At 31.3% G+C, this 16,435-nt stretch overlaps 9 non-coding genes and 5 pseudogenes across 9 annotated transcripts in view; all 14 read left to right on the forward strand.

Annotated features, from left to right (window-relative positions):
- LOC132967084 (5S ribosomal RNA) overlaps window positions 1–84 on the forward strand; it is a 119-nt gene extending 35 nt beyond the window's left edge. The window contains exon 1 of the ribosomal RNA XR_009670611.1: window positions 1–84. This exon is cut by the window's left edge and continues 35 nt beyond it. This is a non-coding gene — a ribosomal RNA (5S ribosomal RNA).
- A 122-nt stretch (window positions 85–206) lies between these two features.
- Window positions 207–325, forward strand: LOC132967102 (5S ribosomal RNA). Its single transcript, XR_009670628.1, has one exon. It is a non-coding gene; the product is annotated as a 5S ribosomal RNA (ribosomal RNA).
- Window positions 326–446: 121 nt separating this feature from the next.
- On the forward strand, window positions 447–565 carry LOC132967090 (5S ribosomal RNA). The gene has a single exon (XR_009670617.1). It is a non-coding gene; the product is annotated as a 5S ribosomal RNA (ribosomal RNA).
- A 121-nt stretch (window positions 566–686) lies between these two features.
- On the forward strand, window positions 687–805 carry LOC132967096 (5S ribosomal RNA). The gene has a single exon (XR_009670623.1). It is a non-coding gene; the product is annotated as a 5S ribosomal RNA (ribosomal RNA).
- A 121-nt stretch (window positions 806–926) lies between these two features.
- LOC132967091 (5S ribosomal RNA) lies at window positions 927–1,045 on the forward strand. Its single transcript, XR_009670618.1, has one exon. It is a non-coding gene; the product is annotated as a 5S ribosomal RNA (ribosomal RNA).
- Window positions 1,046–1,166: 121 nt separating this feature from the next.
- LOC132967100 (5S ribosomal RNA) lies at window positions 1,167–1,285 on the forward strand. Its single transcript, XR_009670626.1, has one exon. It is a non-coding gene; the product is annotated as a 5S ribosomal RNA (ribosomal RNA).
- A 122-nt stretch (window positions 1,286–1,407) lies between these two features.
- On the forward strand, window positions 1,408–1,526 carry LOC132967109 (5S ribosomal RNA; annotated as a pseudogene).
- Window positions 1,527–1,648: 122 nt separating this feature from the next.
- On the forward strand, window positions 1,649–1,767 carry LOC132967072 (5S ribosomal RNA). Its single transcript, XR_009670600.1, has one exon. It is a non-coding gene; the product is annotated as a 5S ribosomal RNA (ribosomal RNA).
- Window positions 1,768–2,121: 354 nt separating this feature from the next.
- LOC132967051 (5S ribosomal RNA) lies at window positions 2,122–2,241 on the forward strand (annotated as a pseudogene).
- A 122-nt stretch (window positions 2,242–2,363) lies between these two features.
- LOC132967062 (5S ribosomal RNA) lies at window positions 2,364–2,472 on the forward strand (annotated as a pseudogene).
- Window positions 2,473–2,595: 123 nt separating this feature from the next.
- LOC132967087 (5S ribosomal RNA) lies at window positions 2,596–2,714 on the forward strand. The gene has a single exon (XR_009670614.1). It is a non-coding gene; the product is annotated as a 5S ribosomal RNA (ribosomal RNA).
- A 354-nt stretch (window positions 2,715–3,068) lies between these two features.
- LOC132967046 (5S ribosomal RNA) lies at window positions 3,069–3,187 on the forward strand (annotated as a pseudogene).
- Window positions 3,188–3,309: 122 nt separating this feature from the next.
- LOC132967083 (5S ribosomal RNA) lies at window positions 3,310–3,428 on the forward strand. The gene has a single exon (XR_009670610.1). It is a non-coding gene; the product is annotated as a 5S ribosomal RNA (ribosomal RNA).
- Window positions 3,429–3,550: 122 nt separating this feature from the next.
- Window positions 3,551–3,659, forward strand: LOC132967104 (5S ribosomal RNA; annotated as a pseudogene).
- Window positions 3,660–16,435: the final 12,776 nt, after the last annotated feature.

Raw genomic sequence — 16,435 nt, forward strand, 5'->3', positions numbered from 1 at the left:
CGTCCGATCTCGGAAGCTAAGCAGGGTCGGGCCTGGTTAGTACTTGGATGGGAGACCGCCTGGGAATACCAGGTGCTGTAAGCTTTTTCATTTTTTTGATCATATGTTTTTTTTTTATCATATAGAGACATATTCACATGTCCAAAAATTCAGCCAGAATCAAGGGCATAACATCTTTAAAAGGCCCCTGTCTGCACACAATAATGGCTTACGGCCATACCACCCTTAACACGCCCGATCTCGTCCCATCTCGGAAGCTAAGCAGGGTCGGGCCTGGTTAGTACTTGAATGGGAGACCGCCTGGGAATACCAGATGCTGTAAGCTTTTTTTATTTTTTTGATCATATGTTTTTTTTATCATAGAGAGACATATTCACATGTCCACAAATTCAGCCAGAATCAAGGGCATGACATCTTTAAAAGGCCCCTGTCTGCACACAATAATGGCTTACGGCCATACCACCCTGAACACGCCCGATCTCGTCCGATCTCGGATGCAAAGCAGAGTCGGGCCTGGTTAGTACTTGGATGGGAGACCACCTGGGAATACCAGGTGCTGTAAGCGTTTTCATTTTTTTGATCATATGTTTTTTTTTATCATATAGAGACATATTCACATGTCCAAAAATTCAGCCAGAATCAAGGGCATGACATCTTTAAAAGGCCCCTGTCTGCACACAATAATGGCTTATGGCCATACCACCCTGAACACGCCTGATCTTGTCCGATCTCGGAAGCTAAGCAGGGTAGGGCCTGGTTAGTACTTGGATGGGAGACCGCCTGGGAATACCAGATGCTGTAAGCTTTTTTTATTTTTTTGATCATATGTTTTTTTTATCATAGAGAGACATATTCACATGTCCACAAATTCAGCCAGAATCAAGGGCATGACATCTTTAAAAGGCCCCTGTCTGCACACAATAATGGCTTACGGCCATACCACCCTGAACACGCCCGATCTCGTCCGATCTCGGATGCAAAGCAGAGTCGGGCCTGGTTAGTACTTGGATGGGAGACCACCTGGGAATACCAGGTGCTGTAAGCGTTTTCATTTTTTTGATCATATGTTTTTTTTTATCATATAGAGACATATTCACATGTCCAAAAATTCAGCCAGAATCAAGGGCATGACATCTTTAAAAGGCCCCTCTCTGCACACAATAATGGCTTACGGCCATACCACCCTGAACACGCCTGATCTCGTCCGATCTCGGAAGCAAAGCAGGGTAGGGCCTGGTTAGTACTTGGATGGGAGACAGCCTGGGAATACCAGGTGCTGTAAGTTATTTCATTTTTTTGATCATATGTTTTTTTTTTATCATATAGAGACATATTCACATGTCCTAAAATTCAGCCAGAATCAAGGGCATGACATCTTTAAAAGGCCCCTTTCTGCACACAATAATGGCTTACGGCCATACCACCCTGAACACGCCTGATGTCGTCCGATCTCGGAAGCTCAGCAGGGTAGGGCCTGGTTAGTACTTGGATGGGAGACAGCCTGGGAATACCAGGTGCTGTAAGTTTTTTCATTTTTTTGATCATATGTTTTTTTTTTATCATATAGAGACATATTCACATGTCCAAAAATTCAGCCAGAATCAAGGGCATGACATCTTTAAAAGGCCCCTTTCTGCATACAATAATGGCTTACGGCCATACCACCCTGAACACGCTCGATCTCGTCCGATCTCGGAAGCTAAGCAGGGTCGGGCCTGGTTAGTACTTGGATGGGAGACCGCCTGGGAATACCAGGTGCTGTAAGCTTTTTCATTTTTTTGATCATGTGTTTTTTTTTTATCATATAGAGACATATTCACATGTCCAAAAATTCAGCCAGAATCAAGGGCATGACATCTTTAAAAGGCCCCTTTCTGCACACAATGATGGCTTACGGTCATACCACCCTGAACTCGTCCGATCTCGGAAACTAAGCAGGGTCGTGCCTGGTTAGTACTTGGATGGGAGACCGCCTGTGGAATACCAGATGCTGTAAGCTGTTTCATTTTTTTGATCATTTGTTTTTTTTTTATCATAGAGAGACATATTCACAAGTCCAAAAATTCAGCCAGAATCAAGGGCATGACATCTTTAAAAGGCCCCTTTCTGCACACAATAATGGCTTACGGCCATACCACCCTGAACACGCCCGATCTCGTCCGATCTCGGAAGCTATGCAGGGTCGGGCATCGTTAGTACTTGGATGGGAGACCGCCTGTGGAATATCAAATGCTGTAAGCTGTTTCATTTTTTTGATCAAATGTTTTTTTTTTATCATATAGAGACATATTCACATGTCCAAAAATTCAGCCAGAATCAAGGGCATGACATCTTTAAAAGGCCCCTTTCTGCACACAATAATGGCTTACGGCCAAACCACCCTGAACTCGTCCGATCTTGGAAGCTAAGCAGGGTCGGGCCTGGTTAGTACTTGGATGGGAGAACGCCTGGGAATACCAGACGCTGTAAGCTTTTTTTATTTTTTTGATCATATGTTTTTTTTTTATCATAGAGAGACATATTCACATGTCCAAAAATTCAGCCAGAATCAAGGGCATGACATCTTTAAAAGGCCCCTGTCTGCAGACAATAATGGCTTACGGCCATACCACCCTGAACACGCCCGATCTCGTTCGATCTCAGAAGCTAAGCAGGGTAAGGCCTGGTTAGTACTTGGATGGGAGACCGCCTGGGAATACCAGGTGCTGTAAGCTTTTTCATTTTTTTGATCATATGTTTTTTTTTTATCATATAGAGACATATTCACATGTCCAAAAATTCAGCCAGAATCAAGGGCATGACATCTTTAAAAGGCCCCTTTCTGCACACAATAATGGCTTAAGGACATACCACCCTGAACTTGTCTGATCTCAGAAGCTAAGCAGCGTCTGGCCTGGTTAGTACTTGGATGGGAGACCGCCTGGGAATACCAGGTGCTGTAAGCTTTTTCATTTTTTTTGATCATATGTTCTTTTTTTATCATATAGAGACATATTCACATGTCCAAAAATTCAGCCAGAATGAAGGGCATGAGATCTTTAAAAGGCCCCTGTCTGCACACAATAATGGCTTACGGCCATACCTCCCTGAACACGCCCCATATCATCCAATCTCGGAAGCTAAGCAGGGTCGGGCCTGCTTAGTACTTCGATTGGAGACCGCCTGGGAATTCCAGGTGCTGTAAGCTTTTTCATTTTTTTGATCATATGTTTTTTTTTTATCATAGAGAGACATATTCACATGTCCAAAAATTCAGCCAGGATCAAGGGCATGACATCTTTAAAAGGCCCCTTACTGCACACAATAATGGCTTACAGCCATACCACCCTGAACACGCCAGATCTCGTCAGATCTCGGAAGCTAAGCAGGGTCGGGCCTGGTTAGTACTTGGATGGGAGACCGCCTCGGAATACCAGGTGCTGTAAGCTTTTTCATTTTTTTGATCATATGTTTTTTTTTTATCATAGAGAGACATATTCACATGTCCAAAAATTCAGCCAGAATCAAGGGCATGACATCTTTAAAAGGCCCCTTTCTGCACACAATAATGACTTACGGCCATACCACCCTGAACACGCCCGATCTCGGAAGCTAAGCAGGGTCGGGCCTGGTTAGTACTTGGATGGGAGACCGCCTGGGAATACCAGGTGCTGTAAGCTTTTTCATTTTTTTGATCATATATTTTTTTTTTATCATATAGAGACATATTCAGATGTCCAAAATTTTCATGAAGTATTTCGGCTTCAAAAAAGTGAAACATTTTCATGAAGAAATTCGGATTCAAAAAAGTAGAAAATTTTCATGAAGAAATTTGGCTCCAAAAAAGTTTTCGCAAGGGGGGGTGGTTCGTCTTTTTTCAACTTTTTCGTAAGGGGGGGTGGGTCAATTGAAAATTTTCATGAAGTATTTGGGCTTCAAAAAAGTTGAAAATATTCATGAAGAAATTCGGCTTCAAAAAAGTTGAAATTTTTCATGAAGTATTTGGGCTTCAAAAAAGTTGAAAATTTTCATGAAGAAATTCGGCTTCAAAAAAGTTTTCGCAAGGGGTGGGTGTATTGTCTTTTTTCAACTTTTTCGTAAGGGGGGGTGGGTCATTTGAAAATATTCATGAAGAAATTCGGCTTCAAAAAAGTTTTCGCAAGTGTTTCGTATTTTTTCAACTTTTTCGTAAGGGGGGGTGGGTCAATTGAAAATGTTCATGAAGTATTTCGGCTTCAAAAAAGTTCATGAAGTAAAGTTGTCGCAAGGGGGTGGGTGTATCGTCTTTTTCAACTTTTTCGTAAGGGGGGGTGGGTCAATTGAAAATATTCATGAAGAAATTCGGCTTCAAAAAAGTTGAAAATTTTCATGAAGTATTTCAGCTTCAAAAAAGTTGAACATTTTTGTAAAAAGATTTCGGCTTGAAAAAAGTTGAAAATTTCCAAGAAGAGATTCGGCTTCAAAAAAGTTGAAAAAGTTCATGAAGAATTTGGGCTTCAAAAAAGTTGAAAATTTTCATGAAGAAATTCAGCTTCAAAAAAGGTGAAAATTTTCATGAAATATTTCAGCTTCAAAAAAGTTGAACATTTTCATGAAAAGATTTCGGCTTCAAAAAAGTTGAACATTTTCATGAAGTATTTCGGATTAAAAAAGTTGAAAATTTTCACGACAGGATTTCGGTTTTAAAAAAGTCGACCATTTTCATGAAGTATTTCAGATTCAAAAAAGTTGAACATTTTCATGAAAAGATTTCGGCTTCAAAAAAGTTGAATATTTTAATGGAAAGATTTCGGCTTCAAAAAAGTTGAAAATTTTCATGAAGTATTTGGACTTCAAAAAAGTTGAAAATTTCCATGAAGAAATTCGGCTTCAAAAAAGTTGAAAATGTTGATGAAGAATTTGGGCTTCAAAAAAGTTGAAAATTTTCATGAAGAAATTCGGCTTCAAAAAAGGTGAAAATTTTCATGAAATATTTCAGCTTCAAAAAAGTTTAACATTTTCATGAAGTATTTGGGCTTCAAAAAAGTTGAAAATTTTCATGACAGTATTTCGGCTTTAAAAAAGTTGAACATTTTCATGAAGTATTTCAGCTTCAAAAAAGTTGAACATTTTCAGGAAAAGATTTCAGTTCCAAAAAAGTTGAAAATTTTCATGAAGTATTTCGGCTTCAAAAATGTTTAACATTTTCATGAAGTATTTCGGCTTCAAAAAAGGTGAAAATTTTCATGAAATATTTGGGCTTCAAAAAAGTTGAAAATTTTCATGACTGTATTTCGGCTTTAAAAAAGTCGAACATTTTCATGAAGTATTTCAGATTCAAAAAAGTTGAACATTTTCATGAAAAGATTTCGGCTTCAAAAAAGTTGAATATTTTAATGGAAAGATTTCGGCTTCAAAAAAGTTGAAAATTTTCATGAAGTATTTCGGATTCAAAAAAGTCGAACATTTTCATGAAGTATTTCAGCTTCAAAAAAGTTGAAAATTTTCATGAAAAGATTTCGGCTTCAAAAAAGTTGAAAATTTTCATGAAGTATTTGGGCTTCAAAAAAGTTGAAAATTTTCACGACAGGATTTCGGCTTTAAAAAAGTCGAACATTTTCATGAAGTATTTGGGTTTCAAAAAAGTTGAACATTTTCATGACAGTATTTCGGCTTCAAAAAAGTTGAAAATTTTCATGAAGTATTTCAGATTCAAAAAAGTTTAAAATTTTCATGAAAAGATTTCGGCTTCAAAAAAGTTGAACATTTTTATGAAGTATTTGGGTTTCAAAAAAGTTGAAAATTTTCATGAAGTATTTTGGATTTAAAAAAGTTGAAAATTGTCACGTCAGGATTTCGGCTTTAAAAAAGTCGAACATTTTCATGAAGTATTTCGGCTTCAAAAAAGTTGAAAATCTTCATGACAGTATTTCGGCTTTAAAAAAGTCGAACATTTTCATGAAGTATTTCGGATTCAAAAAAGTTGAACATTTTCATGAAGTATTTCGGATTCAAAAAAGTTGAAAATGTTCATGAAGTATTTGGGCTTCAAAAAAGTTGAAAATTTTCACGACAGGATTTCGGCTTTAAAAAAGTCGAACATTTTCATGAAGTAATTCAGCTTCAAAAAAGTTGAACATTTTCATGACAGTATTTCGGCTTCAAAAAAGTCGAACATTTTCATGAAGTATTTCAGCTTCAAAAAAGTTGAACATTTTCAGGAAAAGATTTCAGTTCCAAAAAAGTTGAAAATTTTAATGAAGTATTTCGGCTTCAAAAATGTTTAACATTTTCATGAAGTATTTCGGCTTCAAAAAAGGTGAAAATTTTCATGAAATATTTGGGCTTCAAAAAAGTTGAAAATTTTCATGACTGTATTTCGGCTTTAAAAAAGTCGAACATTTTCATGAAGTATTTCAGATTCAAAAAAGTTGAACATTTTCATGAAAAGATTTCGGCTTCAAAAAAGTTGAATATTTCAATGGAAAGATTTCGGCTTCAAAAAAGTTGAAAATTTTCATGAAATATTTCGGATTCAAAAAAGTCGAACATTTTCATGAAGTATTTCAGTTTCAAATAAGTTGAAATTTTTCATGGAAAGATTTCGGCTTCAAAAAAGTTGAAAATTTTCATGACAGTATTTCGGCTTCAAAAAAGTTGAACATTATCATGTCAGGATTTCGGCTTCAAAAAAGTTGAAAATTTTCATGAAGTATTTCGGATTCAAAAAAGTTGAAAATTTTCATGAAAAGATTTCGGCTTCAAAAAAGTTGAAAATTTTCATGAAGTATTTGGGTTTCAAAAAAGTTGAAAATTTTCATGAAGTATTTTGGATTCAAAAAAGTTGAAAATTTTCACGACAGGATTTCGGCTTTAAAAAAGTCGAACATTTTCATGAAGTATTTCGGCTTCAAAAAAGTTGAAAATTTTCATCAAGTATTTCGGATTCAAAAAAGTTGAAAATTTTCATGAAAAGATTTTTGCTTCAAAAAAGTTGAACATTTTCATGAAGAATTTGGGCTTCAAAAAAGTTGAAAATTTTCACGACAAGATTTCGGAGTCAAAAAAGTAGAAAATTTTAACGACAGGATTTCGGCTTTAAAAAAGTCGAACATTTTCATGAAGTATTTCATCTTCAAAAAAGTTGAAAATTTTCATGAAGTATTTCGGATTCAAAAAATTTGAACATTTCATGAAGTATTTTGGCTTCAAAAAAGTTGAAAATTTTTATGAAGTATTTCGGATTCAAAAAAGTTGAACATTTTCAAGACAGGATTTCGGCTTTAAAAAAGTCGAACATTTTCATGAAGTATTTCAGCTTCAAAAAAGTTGAAAATCTTCATGAAAAGTTTTCGGCTTCAAAAAAGTTGAACATTTTCATGAAGTATTTCAGCTTCAAAAAAGTTGAAAATTTTCATGAAGTATTTTGGATTCAAAAAAGTTGAAAATTTTCACGACAGGATTTCGGCTTTAAAAAAGTCGAACATTTTCATGAAGTATTTCGGCTTCAAAAAAGTTGAAAATTTTCATGAAAAGATTTTTGCTTCAAAAAAGTTGAAAATTTTCATGAAGAATTTGAGCTTCAAAAAAGTTGAAAATTTTCACGACAAGATTTCGGAGTCAAAAAAGTAGAAAATTTTAACGACAGGATTTCGGCTTTAAAAAAGTCGAACATTTTCATGAAGTATTTCAGCTTCAAAAAAGTTGAAAATTTTCATGAAAAGATTTCGGCTTCAAAAAAGTTGAAAATTTTCATGAAGTATTTCGGCTTCAAAAAAGTTGAAAATTTTCATGAAATATTTCGGATTCAAAAAAGTCGAACATTTTCATGAAGTATTTCAGCTTCAAATAAGTTGAAAATTTTCATGGAAAGATTTCGGCTTCAAAAAAGTTGAAAATTTTCATGACAGTATTTCGGCTTCAAAAAAGTTGAACATTATCATGACAGGATTTCGGCTTCAAAAAAGTTGAAAATTTTCATGAAGTATTTCGGATTCAAAAAAGTTGAAAATTTTCATGAAAAGATTTTTGCTTCAAAAAAGTTGAACATTTTCATGAAGAATTTGGGCTTCAAAAAAGTTGAAAATTTTCACGACAAGATTTCGGAGTCAAAAAAGTAGAAAATTTTAACGACAGGATTTCGGCTTTAAAAAAGTCGAACATTTTCATGAAGTATTTCAGCTTCAAAAAAGTTGAAAATTTTCATGAAAAGATTTCGGCTTCAAAAAAGTTGAAAATTTTCATGAAAAGATTTCGGCTTCAAAAAAGTTGAACATTTTCATGAAGTATTTTGGCTTCAAAAAAGTTGAAAATCTTCATGAAGTATTTTGGCTTCAAAAAAGTTGAAAATTTTCATGAAGTATTTCGGATTCAAAAAATTTGAACATTTCATGAAGTATTTTGGCTTCAAAAAAGTTGAAAATTTTTATGAAGTATTTCGGATTCAAAAAAGTTGAACATTTTCAAGACAGGATTTCGCCTTTAAAAAAGTCGAACATTTTCATGAAGTATTTCAGCTTCAAAAAAGTTGAAAATCTTCATGAAAAGTTTTCGGCTTCAAAAAAGTTGAACATTTTCATGAAGTATTTCAGCTTCAAAAAAGTTGAAAATTTTCATGAAGTATTTCGGATTCAAAAAAGTTGAAAATTTTCACGACAGGATTTCGGCTTTAAAAAAGTCGAACATTTTCATGAAATATTTCAGCTTCAAAAAAGTTGAAAATTTTCATGAAAAGATTTCGGCTTCAAAAAAGTTGAAAATTTTCATGAAGTATATGGGTTTCAAAAAAGTTGAAAATTTTCATGAAGTATTTCGGATTAAAAAAAGTTGAAAATTTTCACGACAGGATTTCGGCTTTAAAAAAGTCGAACATTTTCATGAAGTATTTCGGCTTCAAAAATGTTGAAAATTTTCATGAAGTATTTCGGATTCAAAAAAGTTGAAAATCTTCATGAAAAGTTTTCGGCTTCAAAAAAGTTGAACATTTTCATGAAGTATTTCAGCATCAAAAAAGTTGAAAATTTTCATGAAGTATTTCGGATTAAAAAAAGTTGAAAATTTTCACGACAGGATTTCGGCTTTAAAAAAGTCGAACATTGTCATGAAGTATTTCGGCTTCAAAAAAGTTGAAAATTTTCTTGAAAAGATTTCGGCTTCCAAAAAGTTGAAAATTTTCATGAAGTATTTGGGTTTCAAAAAAGTTGAAAATTTTCATGAAGTATTTTGGATTCAAAAAAGTTGAAAATTTTCACGACAGGATTTCGGCTTTAAAAAAGTCGAACATTTTCATGAAGTATTTCGGCTTCAAAAAAGTTGAAAATTTTCATGAAGTATTTCGGATTCAAAAAAGTTGAAAATTTTCATGAAAAGATTTTTGCTTCAAAAAAGTTGAAAATTTTCATGAAGAATTTGGGCTTCAAAAAAGTTGAAAATTTTCACGACAGGATTTCGGCTTTAAAAAAGTCGAACATTTTCATGAAGTATTTGGGATTCAAAAAAGTTGAAAATTTTCGAGACAGGATTTCTGAGTCAAAAAAGTTGAAAATTTTCATGAAAAGATTTCGGCTTCAAAAAAGTTGAAAATTTTCATGAAAAGATTTCGGCTTCAAAAAAGTTCAACATTTTCATGAAGTATTTTGGCTTCAAAAAAGTTGAAAATTTTTATGAAGTATTTCGGATTCAAAAAAGTTGAACATTTTCAAGACAGGATTTCGCCTTTAAAAAAGTCGAACATTTTCATGAAGTATTTCAGCTTCAAAAAAGTTGAAAATCTTCATGAAAAGTTTTCGGCTTCAAAAAAGTTGAACATTTTCATGAAGTATTTCAGCATCAAAAAAGTTGAAAATTTTCATGAAGTATTTCGGATTAAAAAAAGTTGAAAATTTTCACGACAGGATTTCGGCTTTAAAAAAGTCGAACATTGTCATGAAGTATTTCGGCTTCAAAAAAGTTGAAAATTTTCTTGAAAAGATTTCGGCTTCCAAAAAGTTGAAAATTTTCATGAAGTATTTGGGTTTCAAAAAAGTTGAAAATTTTCATGAAGTATTTTGGATTCAAAAAAGTTGAAAATTTTCACGACAGGATTTCGGCTTTAAAAAAGTCGAACATTTTCATGAAGTATTTCGGCTTCAAAAAAGTTGAAAATTTTCATGAAGTATTTCGGATTCAAAAAAGTTGAAAATTTTCATGAAAAGATTTTTGCTTCAAAAAAGTTGAAAATTTTCATGAAGAATTTGGGCTTCAAAAAAGTTGAAAATTTTCACGACAGGATTTCGGCTTTAAAAAAGTCGAACATTTTCATGAAGTATTTCGGATTCAAAAAATTTGAACATTTCATGAAGTATTTTGGCTTCAAAAAAGTTGAAAATTTTTATGAAGTATTTCGGATTCAAAAAAGTTGAACATTTTCAAGACAGGATTTCGCCTTTAAAAAAAGTCGAACATTTTCATGAAGTATTTCAGCTTCAAAAAAGTTGAAAATCTTCATGAAAAGTTTTCGGCTTCAAAAAAGTTGAACATTTTCATGAAGTATTTCAGCTTCAAAAAAGTTGAAAATTTTCATGAAGTATTTTGGATTCAAAAAAGTTGAAAATTTTCACGACAGGATTTCGGCTTTAAAAAAGTCGAACATTTTCATGAAGTATTTCGGCTTCAAAAAAGTTGAAAATTTTCATGAAAAGATTTTTGCTTCAAAAAAGTTGAAAATTTTCATGAAGAATTTGAGCTTCAAAAAAGTTGAAAATTTTCACGACAAGATTTCGGAGTCAAAAAAGTAGAAAATTTTAACGACAGGATTTCGGCTTTAAAAAAGTGGAACATTTTCATGAAGTATTTCAGCTTCAAAAAAGTTGAAAATTTTCATGAAAAGATTTCGGCTTCAAAAAAGTTGAAAATTTTCGTGAAAAGATTTCGGCTTCAAAAAAGTTGAACATTTTCATGAAGTATTTTGGCTTCAAAAAAGTTGAAAATCTTCATGAAAAGATTTTGGCTTCAAAAAAGTTGAACATTTTCATGAAGTATTTCGGATTCAAAAAATTTGAACATTTCATGAAGTATTTTGGCTTCAAAAAAGTTGAAAATTTTTATGAAGTATTTCGGATTCAAAAAAGTTGAACATTTTCAAGACAGGATTTCGCCTTTAAAAAAGTCGAACATTTTCATGAAGTATTTCAGCTTCAAAAAAGTTGAAAATCTTCATGAAAAGTTTTCGGCTTCAAAAAAGTTGAACATTTTCATGAAGTATTTCAGCATCAAAAAAGTTGAAAATTTTCATGAAGTATTTCGGATTAAAAAAAGTTGAAAATTTTCACGACAGGATTTCGGCTTTAAAAAAGTCGAACATTGTCATGAAGTATTTCGGCTTCAAAAAAGTTGAAAATTTTCTTGAAAAGATTTCGGCTTCCAAAAAGTTGAAAATTTTCATGAAGTATTTGGGTTTCAAAAAAGTTGAAAATTTTCATGAAGTATTTTGGATTCAAAAAAGTTGAAAATTTTCACGACAGCATTTCGGCTTTAAAAAAGTCGAACATTTTCATGAAGTATTTCGGCTTCAAAAAAGTTGAAAATTTTCATGAAGTATTTCGGATTCAAAAAAGTTGAAAATTTTCATGAAAAGATTTTTGCTTCAAAAAAGTTGAAAATTTTCATGAAGAATTTGGGCTTCAAAAAAGTTGAAAATTTTCACGACAGGATTTCGGCTTTAAAAAAGTCGAACATTTTCATGAAGTATTTGGGATTCAAAAAAGTTGAAAATTTTCGAGACAGGATTTCTGAGTCAAAAAAGTTGAAAATTTTCATGAAAAGATTTCGGCTTCAAAAAAGTTGAAAATTTTCATGAAAAGATTTCGGCTTCAAAAAAGTTCAACATTTTCATGAAGTATTTGGGATTCAAAAAAGTTGAAAATTTTCACGACAGGATTTCTGAGTCAAAAAAGTTGAAAATTTTCATGAAAAGATTTCGGCTTCAAAAAAGTTGAAAATTTTCATGAAACGATTTCGTCTTCAAAAAAGTTGAAAATTTTCATGAAAAGATTTCGGCTTCAAAAAAGTTGAACATTTTCATGAAGTATTTTGGCTTCAAAAAAGTTGAAAATCTTCATGAAAAGATTTTGGCTTCAAAAAAGTTGAACATTTTCATGAAGTATTTTGGCTTCAAAAAAGTTGAAAATTTTCATGAAGTATTTCGGATTCAAAAAATTTGAACATTTCATGAAGTATTTTGGCTTCAAAAAAGTTGAAAATCTTCATGAAAAGTTTTCGGCTTCAAAAAAGTTGAACATTTTCATGAAGTATTTCAGCTTCAAAAAAGTTGAAAATTTTCATGAAGTATTTCGGATTCAAAAAAGTTGAAAATTTTCACGACAGGATTTCGGCTTTAAAAAAGTCGAACATTTTCATGAAATATTTCAGATTCAAAAAAGTTGAAAATTTTCATGAAAAGATTTCGGCTTCAAAAAAGTTGAAAATTTTCATGAAGTATATGGGTTTCAAAAAAGTTGAAAATTTTCATGAAGTATTTAGGATTCAAAAAAGTTGAAAATTTTCACGACAGGATTTTTGAGTCAAAAAAGTTGAAAATTTTCATGAAAAGATTTCGCCTTTAAAAAAGTCGAACATTTTCATGAAGTATTTCAGCTTCAAAAAAGTTGAAAATCTTCATGAAAAGTTTTCGGCTTCAAAAAAGTTGAACATTTTCATGAAGTATTTCAGCTTCAAAAAAGTTGAAAATTTTCATGAAAAGATTTCGGCTTCAAAAAAGTTGAAAATTTTCATGAAGTATTTGGGTTTCAAAAAAGTTGAAAATTTTCATGAAGTATTTTGGATTCAAAAAAGTTGAAAATTTTCACGACAGGATTTCGGCTTTAAAAAAGTCGAACATTTTCATGAAGTATTTCGGCTTCAAAAAAGTTGAAAATTTTCATGAAGTATTTCGGATTCAAAAAAGTTGAAAATTTTCACGACAGGATTTCGGCTTTAAAAAAGTCGAACATTTTCATGAAGTATTTGGGATTCAAAAAAGTTGAAAATTTTCACGACAGGATTTCTGAGTCAAAAAAGTTGAAAATTTTCATGAAAAGATTTCGGCTTCAAAAAAGTTGAAAATTTTCATGAAAAGATTTCGGCTTCAAAAAAGTTCAACATTTTCATGAAGTATTTGGGATTCAAAAAAGTTGAAAATTTTCACGACAGGATTTCTGAGTCAAAAAAGTTGAAAATTTTCATGAAAAGATTTCGGCTTCAAAAAAGTTGAAAATTTTCATGAAAAGATTTCGGCTTCAAAAAAGTTGAAAATTTTCATGAAAAGATTTCGGCTTCAAAAAAGTTGAAAATTTTCATGAAGTATTTGGGTTTCAAAAAAGTTGAAAATTTTCATGAAGTATTTTGGATTCAAAAAAGTTGAAAATTTTCACGACAGGATTTCGGCTTTAAAAAAGTCGAACATTTTCATGAAGTATTTCGGCTTCAAAAAAGTTGAAAATTTTCATGAAGTATTTCGGATTCAAAAAAGTTGAAAATTTTCATGAAAAGATTTTTGCTTCAAAAAAGTTGAAAATTTTCATGAAGAATTTGGGCTTCAAAAAAGTTGAAAATTTTCACGACAGGATTTCGGCTTTAAAAAAGTCGAACATTTTCATGAAGTATTTGGGATTCAAAAAAGTTGAAAATTTTCACGACAGGATTTCTGAGTCAAAAAAGTTGAAAATTTTCATGAAAAGATTTCGGCTTCAAAAAAGTTGAAAATTTTCATGAAAAGATTTCGGCTTCAAAAAAGTTCAACATTTTCATGAAGTATTTGGGATTCAAAAAAGTTGAAAATTTTCACGACAGGATTTCTGAGTCAAAAAAGTTGAAAATTTTCATGAAAAGATTTCGGCTTCAAAAAAGTTGAAAATTTTAATGAAACGATTTCGTCTTCAAAAAAGTTGAAAATTTTCATGAAAAGATTTCGGCTTCAAAAAAGTTGAACATTTTCATGAAGTATTTTGGCTTCAAAAAAGTTGAAAATCTTCATGAAAAGATTTTGGCTTCAAAAAAGTTGAACATTTTCATGAAGTATTTTGGCTTCAAAAAAGTTGAAAATTTTCATGAAGTATTTCGGATTCAAAAAATTTGAACATTTCATGAAGTATTTTGGCTTCAAAAAAGTTGAAAATCTTCATGAAAAGTTTTCGGCTTCAAAAAAGTTGAACATTTTCATGAAGTATTTCAGCTTCAAAAAAGTTGAAAATTTTCATGAAGTATTTCGGATTCAAAAAAGTTGAAAATTTTCACGACAGGATTTCGGCTTTAAAAAAGTCGAACATTTTCATGAAATATTTCAGATTCAAAAAAGTTGAAAATTTTCATGAAAAGATTTCGGCTTCAAAAAAGTTGAAAATTTTCATGAAGTATATGGGTTTCAAAAAAGTTGAAAATTTTCATGAAGTATTTAGGATTCAAAAAAGTTGAAAATTTTCACGACAGGATTTTTGAGTCAAAAAAGTTGAAAATTTTCATGAAAAGATTTCGCCTTTAAAAAAGTCGAACATTTTCATGAAGTATTTCAGCTTCAAAAAAGTTGAAAATCTTCATGAAAAGTTTTCGGCTTCAAAAAAGTTGAACATTTTCATGAAGTATTTCAGCTTCAAAAAAGTTGAAAATTTTCATGAAAAGATTTCGGCTTCAAAAAAGTTGAAAATTTTCATGAAGTATTTGGGTTTCAAAAAAGTTGAAAATTTTCACGACAGGATTTCGGCTTTAAAAAAGTCGAACATTTTCATGAAGTATTTCGGCTTCAAAAAAGTTGAAAATTTTCATGAAGTATTTCGGATTCAAAAAAGTTGAAAATTTTCACGACAGGATTTCGGCTTTAAAAAAGTCGAACATTTTCATGAAGTATTTGGGATTCAAAAAAGTTGAAAATTTTCACGACAGGATTTCTGAGTCAAAAAAGTTGAAAATTTTCATGAAAAGATTTCGGCTTCAAAAAAGTTGAAAATTTTCATGAAAAGATTTCGGCTTCAAAAAAGTTCAACATTTTCATGAAGTATTTGGGATTCAAAAAAGTTGAAAATTTTCACGACAGGATTTCTGAGTCAAAAAAGTTGAAAATTTTCATGAAAAGATTTCGGCTTCAAAAAAGTTGAAAATTTTCATGAAAAGATTTCGGCTTCAAAAAAGTTGAAAATTTTCATGAAAAGATTTCGGCTTCAAAAAAGTTGAAAATTTTCATGAAGTATTTGGGTTTCAAAAAAGTTGAAAATTTTCATGAAGTATTTTGGATTCAAAAAAGTTGAAAATTTTCACGACAGGATTTCGGCTTTAAAAAAGTCGAACATTTTCATGAAGTATTTCGGCTTCAAAAAAGTTGAAAATTTTCATGAAGTATTTCGGATTCAAAAAAGTTGAAAATTTTCATGAAAAGATTTTTGCTTCAAAAAAGTTGAAAATTTTCATGAAGAATTTGGGCTTCAAAAAAGTTGAAAATTTTCACGACAGGATTTCGGCTTTAAAAAAGTCGAACATTTTCATGAAGTATTTGGGATTCAAAAAAGTTGAAAATTTTCACGACAGGATTTCTGAGTCAAAAAAGTTGAAAATTTTCATGAAAAGATTTCGGCTTCAAAAAAGTTGAAAATTTTCATGAAAAGATTTCGGCTTCAAAAAAGTTCAACATTTTCATGAAGTATTTGGGATTCAAAAAAGTTGAAAATTTTCACGACAGGATTTCTGAGTCAAAAAAGTTGAAAATTTTCATGAAAAGATTTCGGCTTCAAAAAAGTTGAAAATTTTAATGAAACGATTTCGTCTTCAAAAAAGTTGAAAATTTTCATGAAAAGATTTCGGCTTCAAAAAAGTTGAACATTTTCATTAAGTATTTTGGCTTCAAAAAAGTTGAAAATCTTCATGAAAAGATTTTGGCTTCAAAAAAGTTGAACATTTTCATGAAGTATTTTGGCTTCAAAAAAGTTGAAAATTTTCATGAAGTATTTCGGATTCAAAAAATTTGAACATTTCATGAAGTATTTTGGCTTCAAAAAAGTTGAAAATCTTCATGAAAAGTTTTCGGCTTCAAAAAAGTTGAACATTTTCATGAAGTATTTCAGCTTCAAAAAAGTTGAAAATTTTCATGAAGTATTTCGGATTCAAAAAAGTTGAAAATTTTCACGACAGGATTTCGGCTTTAAAAAAGTCGAACATTTTCATGAAATATTTCAGATTCAAAAAAGTTGAAAATTTTCATGAAAAGATTTCGGCTTCAAAAAAGTTGAAAATTTTCATGAAGTATATGGGTTTCAAAAAAGTTGAAAATTTTCATGAAGTATTTCGGATTCAAAAAAGTTGAAAATTTTCATGAAAAGATTTTTGCTTCAAAAAAGTTGAAAATTTTCATGAAGAATTTGGGCTTCAAAAAAGTCGAACATTTTCACGACAGGATTTCGGCTTTAAAAAAGTCGAACATTTTCATGAAGTATTTGGGATTCAAAAAAGTTTAAAA

This window comes from Labrus mixtus, unplaced genomic scaffold (assembly GCF_963584025.1).
Source record: "Labrus mixtus unplaced genomic scaffold, fLabMix1.1 SCAFFOLD_47, whole genome shotgun sequence".
Taxonomy (NCBI): Eukaryota; Metazoa; Chordata; class Actinopteri; order Labriformes; family Labridae; genus Labrus; species Labrus mixtus.